Source organism: Leptopilina heterotoma, unplaced genomic scaffold, assembly GCF_015476425.1.
Source record: "Leptopilina heterotoma isolate Lh14 unplaced genomic scaffold, ASM1547642v1 Lhet_15, whole genome shotgun sequence".
Classification (NCBI taxonomy): Eukaryota; Metazoa; Arthropoda; class Insecta; order Hymenoptera; family Figitidae; genus Leptopilina; species Leptopilina heterotoma.
In genome coordinates this window covers 2,366,114-2,381,486 of record NW_025110867.1, presented here as the reverse complement: position 1 = coordinate 2,381,486, position 15,373 = coordinate 2,366,114, and the positions used below count along the sequence as shown (strand labels likewise).

Below are 15,373 nucleotides of genomic sequence, written 5' to 3'. Positions count from 1 at the left end.
CCCATTTTTGGGCTTCAGTTGAAAAGAAGACAACTTAAGATTTTAAAATCAGTTATAAATATTTGGACACAAGTAAGTTGTTTTAGTAATAGGCTTAGAGGAAGACTTATTTTTTAGTGATCCGATCAGTCCCAAACTACACAAATTCAAATGTTTGTGTCCTGTTTTTTTAAATTCGATTTCATCCTTGATGATTTCAACTATTTGATGAAGACTATTTGTATGCAAAAACAATAGAAAAACAAATTTTGTGTTTCGAAATTTAAACCAACTTTTGGCCCGTTAGAAAATTAAATCGTAGCGAAGAATTGAAAGTCTGAACTTGGAATTATTTGCCGGAAATTGCGTTTGTAATTGTATGAAGACAGTTAGTGAAAACTTCAAAAATTCAAAACTAGACCAAAACAAAAATTAGATAAACAAGTTATTCATCATCTGCTATATGAATCATTTCAAAATTGGATCCTCAATGTGTGCTTTACCAAAAAAAGAAAGTTCATCATTATCATTGATAACCAGAAATTTGGATTTTTAAAACAAAAACTAAACCTAAAATACTAAAGAGCAAGAAATGTGAGAAATTTTCAAATCTTGAGATTTTTAACTCAAATTCTATAAAGTTGTTTAATAAGAAAGTAAGACTTAGAAAAAGTTGTGAATTTTCAACAGTCAGCTAACCAAATCCTAAAATTAAAAGCCATTTACTCCAAAAACAAACATCTTCACTGCAAAAAGGAAACATCTTAAAATACATTATCACTTCTTAAGATATTAAGAAAACATCTTATTTTTCGATCCGCTATCTTGAAAATCAATGCATTTTTAAAATTTTTGATAACCTTTACGATAACTTCTTACGTTTCTTAGAAACGAATTGCATTTTAAGATTCTTTTGATAACTTTTTGAAAACAACTTAAGTGATAACCAAAGTATCTTAAAATAAGGCGCCTTCTTTTTACAGTGAAACTACGTCTATATATATGAAAATTTAAAAAATTTTAATACCTTTGGTTTCCAAATCGTGATATTAAAAAATAATTATTCCCCATGTAGAAGAAACTTACAAATTTTAGGATTTTTAACCCTTAAATCCCAAATTCTTAAAGTATTCAACATCTCCAGTACACTAAATTTTGGAAAACTGGAATTTATCACTTCTTGTATTCTAAACTTATTCAACATTTAGCATAAGTCTAGAAAAGTGGTATAAGAAATCTTATATAAGAATCATCATAAGGGATTTCCAAGATTTCATTTTTTTATCAGTGAAGTTTATAAAAGCAAAAAATCACAAATTATATTAAAAATTAGGAATTATTTATCCCTTAAGTTCTCTAAACGTATGAGCAACTTCAAAAAAAAACTACAAACTTTCGAAATCTGAAAATTTGTAAGCCAAATGCGTTCTTTTTTTAAAATTTGAATTTTGAGTTCTTCTTCGCGTTTTAAATCTAAAAATTAATAACTTCGAATTATTCGCTGTGTACAGTATCGAAATTCCCAAAAGTTAGAATTTGCAAAGGATTATATTATGAACTTTCAAAGTCCGGAAATTAATAAGCCAAATACGTTCCACTTTAAAATTTTGAATTTATTTTTGGGTTTGAAATTTAAAAATTAATAACTTATAATTATTTTCTGTAAATTCTCAAAAAATTTTCTTTGTGCTTTAAATTCTAAAATTAATAACTCATAATTGTTTGTACATTCCGTATTAAGAAGTTTCAAAAGCTAGGATTTTCAAACTCTGAACTTTCGGAATCCTAAAAATTTCAAAAATTTGAAATTTTTAATACTATCAAATAGATTGAAATATATAATAATATAACCAAAGGATTTTTTTTTGACCAATAAGACCACAAAAAGTCAAAATTATTATTTATAATTATATAACTTCAACAAGTGTGAAAACTTTCTAAGCTTGTTATAATTTTTAATTTTCTATCTATAATTATTATTATGTAATCAAAAACATGGATTAAAATCCTAGAGATTTGTTTTCATTATAGATATTTAAATTCGATTTTCTAATATTCCTTATACGTATATATTATCTTTTTTATTCTATTTCATATTTAAATTTATTTATATTAAATTTATTTCCTTCTATATTTCACTAATCGCTTTAAACATTTTCTAATTTAAATCTCATTTCATAATTATTGATATATACAAATCCGCATAAGATTTTCTCTAATTCCTTTAATAACTTTTTATTCAAATCCACAAATATGTGATGATGAGTATTTTGTTATACTCGCTTGCGAAACATTTCTCTAATCCAAATTTCTTAAAAATTTCTTTCAATATATGTTTCTTTTGAAGTAAATAATTCAAATAGGATCAAATTAGTTTTTTTTATCAGACAGATTTATTGTCTTTTTTTCTAAATTTAATCCCTATCAAAAAATAAAAAATCATACGCAATTTTTAATTTATATTCGGATTATATTCTCCTTTGTTTATTATCGAAATTATGTATGTTATGTAATAGTTAGGCTTTGGATTTCTTTTTCGAGATAATATATTTACATTGAACAAAATTTTATTTATTGTTTTCATTTAAATTGAAAATGTATTTTCAATTTCAATTTCATTAAGAAAGTGTAATATGGCAAATTTTTATACATTTAGTTTTGAAATTCACCATTTTAATGAAAAATGAGAGAGATTTCAAATAAAATATAGGTACTGAATTATTACTGATTCCATATTTTTAATTTAAATTCTAAATTTTTAATATCTAACTTTTCGTTCATCGATCGTTCCTCTTAATTTGCTTCGAAATATGTTATAAAGGGGTTTTTTTTGGAGTCGCTGATTACGAATATGAAATTAGATTTTAAAAATTTTAAATGGGGGATCCATGAGATTTTTTTTAAAAACAATTTGATTATTTAACGAAATTGCCCTTAAGGGTTATTATTATTTTAATAATAAGCCTTATTTTACACGAAATTTAAATTTAAACAGATTTGTAGCAAATCCGTTTGATTTTTAATTTGTTTTGTCCGCCATATTGGATCCATTTTTTATTTTTAAAATCTGACTTTAAATTCGAAATCAGCAACCCCAAAAACTCACGAGTCATAACTTTCAAGAAAAATCGTCAGATTTTTAAAATTTTCGTCCGCAATATTGGATCGGCCATTTTTAATTTTTTAAATCTGACATCAAATTCGTAATCAGCGACTGTTTTTTCTAAGTCATAAAATTTCGATTTTCAGTAACAATTGTTTAAAGTAGCAAAAATTAAAAATTGTAATTATCTCAAAAACCTCACATTTTGACGGACCGTTAATCAAGAGGTTATTTTTCGAAAAAAAAATGCTTTTCTATTTGCGACGCCTATAGAAATCTAATATTTAAAAATTCCATCTCTTTCTTGTTTTTATAAGAACTGAATAGTTCCTCCATTTTTCGAACTAGACTACTACTTCTATTTCAAATTCTAAAGTTACATTTCAAATTCCCATTCAAAAGCTTCTAATTTCAATTTTTCAGAATAGAATTCCTCTGAAAGTCCATTTCTTTAGAAGTATATTTATAGAGTATTTATATTAAAAAAAAAAAAAAATTGGTACACTGTACACGTCACCCCTGGTTATAAAAGCCATTTAGATCGGTAACAATCGTAAACCACCGTGAATAAATCAAGCATGACAGTCATAATTTGTCAACTCTAGAGCAATGAAAAAACAGCGAAGCGTATAAAATAACAAGAGAAGAATTGAACAAAGGAAATATAATTTAATTAGCATAATAAGTTTCAGAAAAAAAGCGAAACGAAATTCTTTTATAAATATACACATATATATACATTATAAATGCTTTTGATGGGTTAGCTGAGGAGAATGAAGAGTGAATACGAAATGAAATATCACAGACTGTGAAACAAGGCAGAAACGATTAAAGAACATATTCCATGCAGAGAGTGAGTGAGAGAGAGAGAGAGAGAAAGATCCTTTACAACAGAGTGTGTAAAAATGGAAAAGAGTTTGGCTGTATGGCGCCGACATTTCGTGGTGGTATATAAGGCATCCAAGATCCCATAGTCATGCATCAACCTGTCCCACCAACAACCACCTACTGGCTACAACTCTACAAATACTTCGTTTTCTTTCTTCCTCTCTCTTTCTCTCTTTCTTTTTTCTCCTTTTTCTTCTTTTTTTCTCCTCTGTTTTCCCGTCTCGTCTACACTCATCTCGATTCGTCTCTTCCTTTCGAATAGAAGGAATGGGGAGGGGGGAGTTTTTCTTTTTTTTTTTTTTTTACTTCCTTCCATTCTATTAAATCGCAAGCGTTGAACACTTGAAGCTCCGCTTGATCAACCTCTCTGGTAAACTTATCTATCGAGAAAGAGAATTTCCCCAAACCCCCACTCTCATTTCTTGCCCCGTTTGCCGAACGATTTATTCAAGAGAACCCGTGGTTTTCAACTTGAAATCACCTGGCAGATGGCATAGAAAGATATTTTCCTCTTTTGCATTCAACAGTATTCATGAATTACAATATCAGTACATGAGAGCTTATTTTAATGCCATATTATTCTCTTTTCCGCGAATTTTTATTCTTTAACATCATACATATACGTGGAGAATAATTTACTAATCAAATTTTTATAAAAGCAGTGGTAATCTAAACATATTTCCTTGGCTGTTTGAAATATAACAATGATTTATATTTATAAAAAAAAATAGTGACATTCGGAGAAAAATTTATTTGAAACAGAATGTTTTGTTTGAATAAATCAAATAAATTCAATTGATATCTAACATCTCTATACTGTTTTTTTTTATTTATTTTAATGTTTATTGTCAAAATTTTGAACTGTGGACAAACCATGGGAAGAAAAAAAGAAGTTTTTTTCTTCCCATGGTTCGTCATATTTTGCCCACAGTTCAAAATGTTGACAATAAATGAATAAATAAACAAATGAAATAATAAATAAATGTTGTTTATTTCATAAGAAAAACGACCCAAAACTTTGATATTTATTAATCAAACTGCTAAAACTAATAACCAGCAAATGATCAAAAAATGTCTAACAAATAACTCGTGACATAATACCTTTTTGTCGTGTGACGTTAATTTTTCTTCACATATACATTATATGAAAAAAACGAAGAATAATGGTAATATTAATCGTTATTTAAATCTTTTGTGGGGTAGATTTGTTATAGGGGTTGATTTAAGGAAATTGAATATTATAGGGTAGATAATGAATGCAGATAAGGTTGATTCTCGAAGAGTTGGAATACAAGACAAAGTGTTGCCTCATTATTTTTTTGACGAATGATGACGCTTTTTATTTGATATATAATTAATAAAGGTATATCTCTCTATATATATATAGACGCCTCGTCTAATCCTGCCCTGAAGAGTTTATTTTTCTTTCCGTGTGCCTGTGTGCGAGATAAGATTCATAATTTTCCTTATCCTCTTGACGTGACTGAAATAAATAGCTTCTAAAATAACTAGATTAAAATATACAATAGAGCCCTTTAAAAAAATAGAACAGAAGAAAAATAAATAAAGAAAACGGAAGTGACATGCTGAAAACTGTTATTGAAACTTTGATAAAAGATACGAGTTTTTCTGAAAAAAAAGCTTTTTTTTTTGTTTATTGTCTCGATATCACTAACAGACTGATGTTTCAATGATATAGAAATTTTCAGAAAGAGACGTTGAATTAGTGGATTGTATTGTGTTGGGGAAGTTTAAAATTTTTGGAACTTATTCTGAATTTTTTAATGGTATTATTTTAAATTCAATAAAAATAAAGTATGGCGAATGTAAGAAAGTGTCAGAAATTTGGTGGAGGAAAAAAGAATATACAGAGATTGGAATGATAAATTTGTTTTCGAATGTCGAGACAGGGGGAAAAAATAAGTTTAACCAGTTGATTCGTCAGTCTCTCTCGCTCTCGCCATAGAGACCTTTCGGTGATTTATAAACCGTCGAATGGATCTCGGCTCATCTTTAACTCTCTCTCTCTCTCTCTTTTTCGTTCACTCTAAAGCGTGTTATTTTGACATCTTGAGTGCAGCCGGAATTCTTAAGCGGCCTTTCCTACCCTCCGCGAACTATGTATCGAACAAGTAGTCTCCGCGTCTAGTGGAAGATAGTCACGCTAGACTGACCTCAGGGGACATTTTCTTCGGCATTGCGCTCAACTTGCTAAAAGTCTTTCTCTCTCTCTTACTCTCTCTTTCTCTAGATTTCCCCAAATAGTATCCTCTCATCCTTTCTGCTTCTGTCGTCCCTTTTCCCATCGACCTTCGCCTCCCCAACTTCCTCAAACCCCTGCTAACTCGTTTCCTACAACCACCCATTTCACCAACTCAGCCGCACGATCCGCGTTTTACTACCTTCCGCATGCGTCGAATCTGCGGTAGATCTATTAGTTGGAAAGAAGCTTTTGGGAGCACGTAAATACTTCTCGTGTCAGGCTTATATTCATCGATAGGATTTTCCCTATCTTTCCATCGTCCTCACGCGCAAATGAAGAGGTAAATTCGCAAATTAAGAAATTAAAAGTATTTATGAAGCAAACAAAAAAGAAATTTTTATTTTTAAGTTAATAATGATAATGTTTATTAAGTTAAAACTTAAGTTAAATTTCAATTTAATAAAAGTCCTTATTCATCTTCTTGTAAACCAAAACTCTTTATAAAAGAATAAAGTTTCCTAGATTCGCTTTTTCGACCTTTCCTATCACTTAAATATCACTTAAATATCACTTCAAAAATCCTATCACTTAAATTTTTATTTTTAAGTTAATAATGATAATGTTTATTAAGTTAAAACTTAAGTTAAATTTCAATTTAATAAAAGTCCTTATTCATCTTCTTGTAAACCAAAACTCTTTATAAAAGAATAAAGTTTCCTAGATTCGCTTTTTCGACCTTTCCTATCACTTAAAGTAATAAAATTATTTATCATCCAATATGAGAAAAAATTGTATTTCTCTACTTCTCGCAAATAATCAAGATGATAAAAGTTATTTATCACTCAATAGTAGTAAAAAGGCAGTAAAAGTAATTCTTCATCAAGTATATAAAAAAAATCTCCAAAAATAAATTTTCGTACTTTTTGACATTCTGTCGAGCAGTCTGGATTTTAATAATATTAAATAATAAAAAGATTCGAAATAAAAGGAAAATTCAAAAATTATTAACCTAATCAATAAGTTATTCATCATCTGGTATGAAAAGACGTTGTACCTAAACGAATTGTCAAAAACTTATTAAATAATAATTATTCATCATCAAATATTAATAACCTTGTTCTCTAGAAAAAAGTTAAAAATTTAATAAATAAGTTATTCATTATACCTAGTACGAACAAACGTTGTTCCTATACGAATGATTAAAAACTTATTGAATATATTATTCATCATCTAATATTAATAACATTTTTCAGTAGATAACAGTTAAAAACTTATCAAATTAGTTATTCATCATCTAGTATGAACAAAGTTGTTCCCTAGAAAAGAATTACAAAATTTAATAAATAAGTTATTCATCATTCATGACGTTGTTCCAAAACGAATGGTTAAAAACTTATTAAATAAATTATTCATCATCAAATATTAATACCCTTGTTCCATAGGAAATAGTTAAAAACTTAATAAATAAGTTGTTCATCATCTAGTATGAACAAATAAGAGGCAAATTCAAAATTGTTTTTTTTTCTTCAAAACAAGGGAAACAATTTATAGTTATACCTTTCTTTTACAGCTGGATATTAATTTTCTTAACTGATTTTAATGGAATGGACGTATTCTTTCTTCCCGGTTACATAAAGATTATAATTGCTGCCTCAACAATCTATATTGTATGTTCTTACCCCGACATTAATGTTAATAAAAGGAAAACGCTCCACCTTAGACTTGGCGCCTCACACTGATTGCAAACTCCAACATATAATTCCAACATTATTATTGGGTATCATGAATCTTGATGTCTATAATTCATCGGTGGAATATATCAGATCTAAGAGGTTATATGACTTTAGTTAGGGTGGAAAAAAAGTTTGAAAAAAGTCTCTCTCTATCGCTCTCTTTCTCTCTCTGCTGTATGAAACGGCTAATTAAAAATTATAGTTCTTAACATATACTTTTTCTTTAATTTTTTAGGCGTACGTTTATTCCCCAAACACCTGAAAATTTATATATTTTAACTGCGGTCATAATTTGGTGAACCATGGTCAATGAGAAAAATATTTTAAACCCAAAAAATTTTTATATTTTGACTATATTCACATTCTTTGGTCCTAAACTATTTTTAAGATTAATACAATCAATACAATCCTAAACTATTTGTTAGCAAAATACATAATTTGACATTTTTCCATTTCCACGCGAGTGAACATTAGAAATATAACGATAATGACAGAAAGTTATTCGGACAATTAAAAATTAGAGTAAATTATAATGTGGAATAATAATCATGCGTCTCGAAATTTGTCATCTCCTCCCATACCGGGTTTTTTTCAGCATTAAAAATATCACAGCTCATTGATCGTATTTTCCTCTTGAGCAAAAATGTTGAGGTATAAACATTTTTATCCTGTTCTATCCATATAGTAAGGTTGTAGTAAATTTTTTCCCGAACTTAAATTTTTTTTTATTCAAAAGTCTCGAACATCACTTATGATTAATGAATTGGAAAACTCTTTTTGAGACTCTAATATTTTTTTGTCTCTTCATAATTTATGTTAACATTTTCGTTTTCTCTCTGTCTCTCTCTCTCTCTCTCTCTCTCTCTCTCGTCACGGATAATTTGTATAATTTATTCCCTGCGCTTTAATTTTCTCAGCATGTTATTGTAATTTTGCGAGAATCACAGGTGTCACTTGCACTTCTAAAGTAAATCTCATTTGCCTTTAAATTACTCGACGAGTTGAGACAATCAGTGTGCGAGAAAGAGAGAGAGAGAGAGTTGGGCGCGCGACGAACGTCTTCTCCTTTTAGAAATGGTTTAATCATTTATATTAGTTCGCAGCTCAATTGAGACGGATGAACTTTCTTTTTAATCACGTGTAGTTAGATGAGAGAAAACGGACTCGCATTCAGGAAAATCCGTTGGGGGTGCGCCACGAGCTTGCAAGTCGCGAATGGGCCACCCGCTGGCGCAAGAACCGATTAGGCGAGAGAGAAAGAGACTATTTTCTCCTTCTCACTCTCTTTCTCTCTCACACCGAGGGACATTTAACTCGTGCATCTGCAGCGGACTTTGTAATTTAAAGCCAATCTCCTTTATTGTTCGTAATACGTTCCGTCGCCTTCTCAGGACTAAGTCAAAAAAAAAGAAGGAAGAAAAACATTTCCCAGGAAATGTCTCCGGTCTCATGACAAATGCCGTTTCACTCGCCGTGGAAAAAAAAGTCTCATCCAATTATTCAGGTGGTAATTCCCTTTTTTTAATGTAATTATTCCATCTTTTTAGGAAACTAGTTTTCTTGCAATTTTTTAATGAAATTTGCATTTTTTTAAAAAAACAATACAAAATATTTACTGTGCGAAAATATTGTAGTTTGTTGGGGGTTTTAAGATTTAAAAGTTCATCCACATGAATGGGGGGATATTTCATACTGTTGTGACAACTCAGATTGTTGTTCTTTTTAAAAGGATTTTATCAACCCCTTTATTTTGTTGAGCGTACGTTCACACCTTCCTTTGGTGACAATGCGTGCCGAAGATAAAATCAGAGCCCGAAAAACTTTGAACTCCAATAATAGTGAAGGTGGCATGATTTACGCAGCGGGGATAATCTTATCTCCGGGGGCATCGGAACGATTGTTACCTGAGTCCGGGCGAGAGAGAAAAGTCACAAATCAGACTTTTACGAGGCTTGATATATGGTCACGGAACTACTATATTTTTCTCTTTTTTACCGGCCTATTTTCCTTTAAAGATCTTTTAGTATCCTATTATTTAAAAAAAAACCGTCCTCTTTGAAACTTTAATTATTACAAATATTTACCCACAATTTTCTCAGATTGGGAGAAAAAAAACATAAATCAGAGTATTAAGAGTCTAAAATATTTCGTATCTTTAAGTATAAGGGTCGTAAAAGAAGGTTATTTCCTCTTTTTTTTAAAAAGTTTGGAATCTTTTTCTCACGCTACTTAAAAAAGATAAGAGTATGTACATAGGTAAAATAATATAATAATTGCTTTAGTGACTCAAGGAATGTTGAGGAGGTTATGTACAGAGTTTGTCGCCATTTTCTGCCCAGTAACTGTGTTCGCAATTCATCTCTATAAGTGAATTTTAGTGTAAATATTTCAACACGTGCTGTTTATAAATTTACTTCGCTACGTAAATTCAAAAAAGGAAAATAGATCTCTAGGAGCAATATATAAATAAGTGAGATAGAGTATAAGTAATTCATCGTGTATTCCGCCACCGCATGAGTGTAAATACCACTGAAGCTGCATAACTCGACCAAGCGTCTCTTCTCGTTGCCCGTTTCCGTCTCGTCGTCGTGTCCCGTTTCTAGGTATCCCAGTTATATCGCTTTATTTTATACTCCCTAATGTAAATAAATGTCCACGTCAACGTAGTACGACTTTACAAAATGCGTTCACACACACAAACTGACTAAAAATTATACTAGACCGCTCGAAGAAGTGAAATTATTCTCAAACAAGGGGGGCGCAAATGTCGAGTGGAGGCGGAGTCGGAAATAAATAAGACCGAGCTTGCCTTGTTTTTGAAGGGACAAAAAAGCTGTGTGAGACCGTGCCAAAGATAAAAGTGCAACGTTCACGAAAACGACTAGGGAGGCCGGGCTCAACAATTAACTTCTCGAGTTTCTTAAATTATTATCCTACTGGAAAAACAGGTCTGCATTTGATCCCCCTCTTCCTCTCTCTCTCTTTAGTTTCTTTGCAGATTACATGGAGGGAAAAAAGTCACTGCGGCTTTATATAAAGTTCATAGGGAAATAATTTCCGATTACTACACACTATCCTTCCATAATAACGCAACACTCAACTATTCTAATGTTCAAAACGAATGGCTAAAAACTTATTAAATATATTATTCATCATCAAATATTAATACCCTTGTTCCCTAGAAAACTGTTGAAAACTTAATAAATAAGTTGTTCGTTGTTCCAAAACGAATGGTTAATAACTTATTAAATATAATATTCATCATCAAATATTAATACTTTTGTTCCCTAGAAAACAGTTGAAAACTTAATATATAAGTTGTTCATCATCTTGCATGAAAAGACGTTGTTCCAAAACGAATGGTTAAAAACTTATTAAATAAATTATTCATCATCAAATATTAATACCCTTGTTTCATAGGAAACAGTTAAAAACTTAATGAGTAAGTTATTCATCATCTAGTATGAACAAACGTTGTTCCCTAGAAAATTTTGTTTGTTGTCCAGTGATAGCAGTTACAAATGGGGTCCTGGATGGTACCATTTTTCTGAAGTCTTTTTCGACTGAAGAGCCATGTTTTTGACCTGTAACAGAGAAATTGAGTTTTACTCCTAAAAAAATAATTTAAAATTCATTTACCGCATTTGGAGGAAAAAAAATTTATACTGTTTTGCTCATAAGACGTAATGATCCTGGGGAGATAGTATATAGTATTCTTTATGACGATGATAAGGGGGGGGGGGGAGAGTAAGGAGAGAAAATGGGGAAGACAGCGCCCATTGGCCTGATTCTTCTCGTGGCTTGTCTACCATCTTTTCATGATTCTTTTCCTTCATAACTCCGTCCATCACTTTCCGCTCTGCCGTCTGTACTTTCAACTGCGGTCTGCCGGTCCGATATTGATCCACAAGCGACATGGAAGTGCCGCCCGGTTATTACTTTATGCCGTGTACTTACACCAACAGCACTAAAAATCCTCCTCCCCCCCTTCTCTTTCTCTCTCTTTGTCTCTCTTTGTCCTTTTCTCTTGTTGTGCCATGGCATCGTTTTCTGGGATATTTGCGACAAATCCACTCGTGTGTGTAACACAAATGCAGGAATTTACGTAAAGTTTTCCATGAAACTCGATGCAATAGAAAAAGGTCCAAACGACTCGAATAAAACATACCCGTTTAGAAAAGAGCCCGGGAACAGATGCTTCTCATCGAAAATGATTTCCAATAGGATCGAACGGAGGTAGAAGAGACATTTCAAGATCCTCCATAGGAAACTCAATTCCGCGCCGCTCCGCTTACATTCAAGTGAGAGAAACGAGTTTTTTGTTTGCACAAATTTATTCGAAGCAAAATCTCATTTGAATAATATACTTTTATTCAACGTGAAATCTAATAAATTGAATATATTTTTTATACCTATATACTTAATTATGTTGTTGCGAATATTAATTTTCTGATCTACTATTGGAAAAAGTTATTTTAAATATTTCATAAGAATTCGTTAATTGTTTTCCCAAATAATATTCGTCTAATGTTAACAATTTACCTTTAAAAATAGTTTATACTCATCTTTTAGCTTTTATGAAACTTTTGTAGTAAAAAAATAATAGCAGGGTGTAAAAAAGATTAATTATTAATCTGGGCGTTAAAAAAGGTAAAAATACACAATATAACTTTTTCATGATTCGCAGGAGTATTTATATTATGCGGTAAAGTGAAAAGTAAAACAGAAATGGTTGTATTATTTTGTGAAGTACACAAATAGAATGACGCTTTTAATATCAATGAAAACTTTTGTAAATTTGCAGTTTCTAAGTTTGCACCTTACGCTTGAATTACTTTTTATCAACAGGTGGCACTATTTTCCTGTTATTATAGTACCTTTACATGGTGCTATAGGTTTCTCTCTTTACTTATTCTTCATATTTATATCCTTCGGCGTTAGACGCCTCTTACAAATTATTCACTTCTCACTACAATAGAAATGAAATATTTTTACGCGCTCTTTATATTTTCAGTACAAAAACTTGTATTATAAAGACCTCTTAAGAATTCCCCAATTCACTGGGGTCAATATGTATTCTTCTATTATTAGAGACTCACTCTTAAAATTCCGACACAACAAATTGTCCTGAAAAACAAGTGTATTACAAGTGTTGAACAAGACTTGAACAAGAGTATTTAAAACCTATGTGTTATTTATTTCGAGAAAATGTATAAAAATTAGATGTATGATCTGAATATTAAAAAAAAATAACTGTCCACTTTTAAAGAATATGTCCCTTTATTTTCTCGATGGGTATGATTTACAGACCGGAATGGTATTTTAAAACTGAAAAATACCATACAATTGGAATATAAATAGGGTTCTCGGGTTTAAGGAGACGTAAAAGAAGTCCATTGTGATCCATTATACATCCTACTCGTTTTTCGAATGGCTAATCAAACATTTTATGGAAGTTTGCAGGTGCTACTGTTTCCCTATTCCACTCACACAAACACAGCAGGTGATGCTTAATGGACAATTGAACTCGGAGCTATTACCACCATAATTAACATACCTCTGCTTATTTTTCTTTCATTTATCATTCTCTCTATATATAGTTCTCTCCACTTCGTGTCAATGGAATTGAATCGAGACATCTGTTTTTGGGGTTGATGTTCACTTTAGGTTCTGTAATTGATATTCTCCTCAAGTTGTCCTTTGACTACTTTACTATTAACGTTATTCTAGTGTTTAAAGTCCCGCTATTTTTGAAAAACCTCTTATGTGAAAATTTATTTTCTTTTTGTTTTTTTTAAAGTGACGAAATTGGATAAATATTTTATTTACTTATGCAAATTACTAAATGTATGCATATATTGAAAATTTGTTTAATAATTCCCTCCATAACTAGATTGCCAAACTGATGGGCTATTCAAATACCTTTCGTACCAGTACTCGGGGCTTAGTCCTTTCATTAAGCTGATAAGCTCCAGCGATAATTCCTTCTCTAAACAACCTACTCTCTGTTCACCTAATAGTTTCAAATAGGTTGTAGCCTTCTCTTTCTATGTGGATTAGAATTTGTTGATTTACGTCATAACACCTCGAAGCTTCTTAAAAAATTTTTTCTCTAGAAATAAAAATTATTTCACTCAAACTTTTTTATATATATATATATATATATATATATATATATATATATATATATATATTCCCAATAGGTTCAAGGATGCACGTAATTGAAATCGAACAAAAAAATGAGTCAAGCTGCCAACCCACTTTTAAGCTCTTGGAGACTAAAATTAAACTTCCAGCGATGGATTTAACGGATCAGACTCACTTTATACAAAAAATTAATTGCCACTTATTTTCTCCGTTATATTCTCATATACTTCTCAGCGAATGAAATGAATACAACCATTCTATATATATGTATATTGCAAACATTTTTCTGATATGAAATTTTCTTTGCACGAAGAAATTTATATTGTTCCAAAATAAATTATATCTTCTAAATAAATAGAACTTATTTTTCCAGAAAAAGATTTTCTAATAATAAAAATTAACAATTCAAGTCTAAAAAATTCCACTTTTGTGAACGTTCTATTTTGCAAAAAAATCATAAATTGAAATTCATAAGTTAAAGAAAGAAAAATTTTTCTTTTCTATTTATAAAATCCTAACAAACATTATTTATTATTTTTTTTCAAAGTTTGAGAATTGAAGAGAAAAAATTTCAAGAACACACTCTTGACACTTGAGAATACATTATAAGAAATCCGGTGTTACGGGAATCTAAGTTGATAAAACAAGGCTCCAAACTAGCCAGACAAGTGCTTTTTAGAAGTGAATGGTTTCTTTCACATTTTTTTTAAGTCGTATTCTCTCTGGCTTTTTCGATAACAGTTTTTTTTTATATTCTTGAGAATTTAAATATATCGCGTCACATGGAATATATCCGTTCTCAAGAATTAGTTGTTCATTTATATAGTGAAAAGAAAAAATAGTAAAAAATGTTTACTTCAAAAAGAGATTTTTTATGTTTAGGGTAAGAATTGAATGATCAGTTTTCATAAATTGGAATTGTTTTAAATATATAGTATAAGAATATTGTACCTAAAATTATTCATCATTTAATATTAATAACATTTTAATAGATATTCATCATCTAGTATGAACAAACTCATCCAAAAATTCGAATTTTCGGGTTTCAGATTCAAAACCAAAGAAACTAATTATTCATCATTATTAAGGGTTTATTTCATCAACCGTAATTTCAGGTTAAATCAATGAATTTGTGTGACACCATAATTTTAATCGTAATTAAAGGAATTTAATCACCGTTTAAGTAAATTTGACCGGTAAACAAGTTAAACAGCGATTATTATTGTGGACAGCTTCAAAACAAGTTTTGAAAATTCATGGACCGGATTTAAAAATTAAATATGAATCTCATTTTATATACTTTTTTTAACAATCCTACAA

At 30.2% G+C, this 15,373-nt stretch overlaps 1 protein-coding gene across 6 annotated transcripts in view; it reads left to right on the top strand.

The window, feature by feature from the left end:
• Positions 1 to 15,373, top strand: part of LOC122498471 (teneurin-a) — a 917,080-nt gene that overhangs the window by 832,511 nt on the left and 69,196 nt on the right. The gene's annotated exons all lie outside the window — the stretch shown is intronic.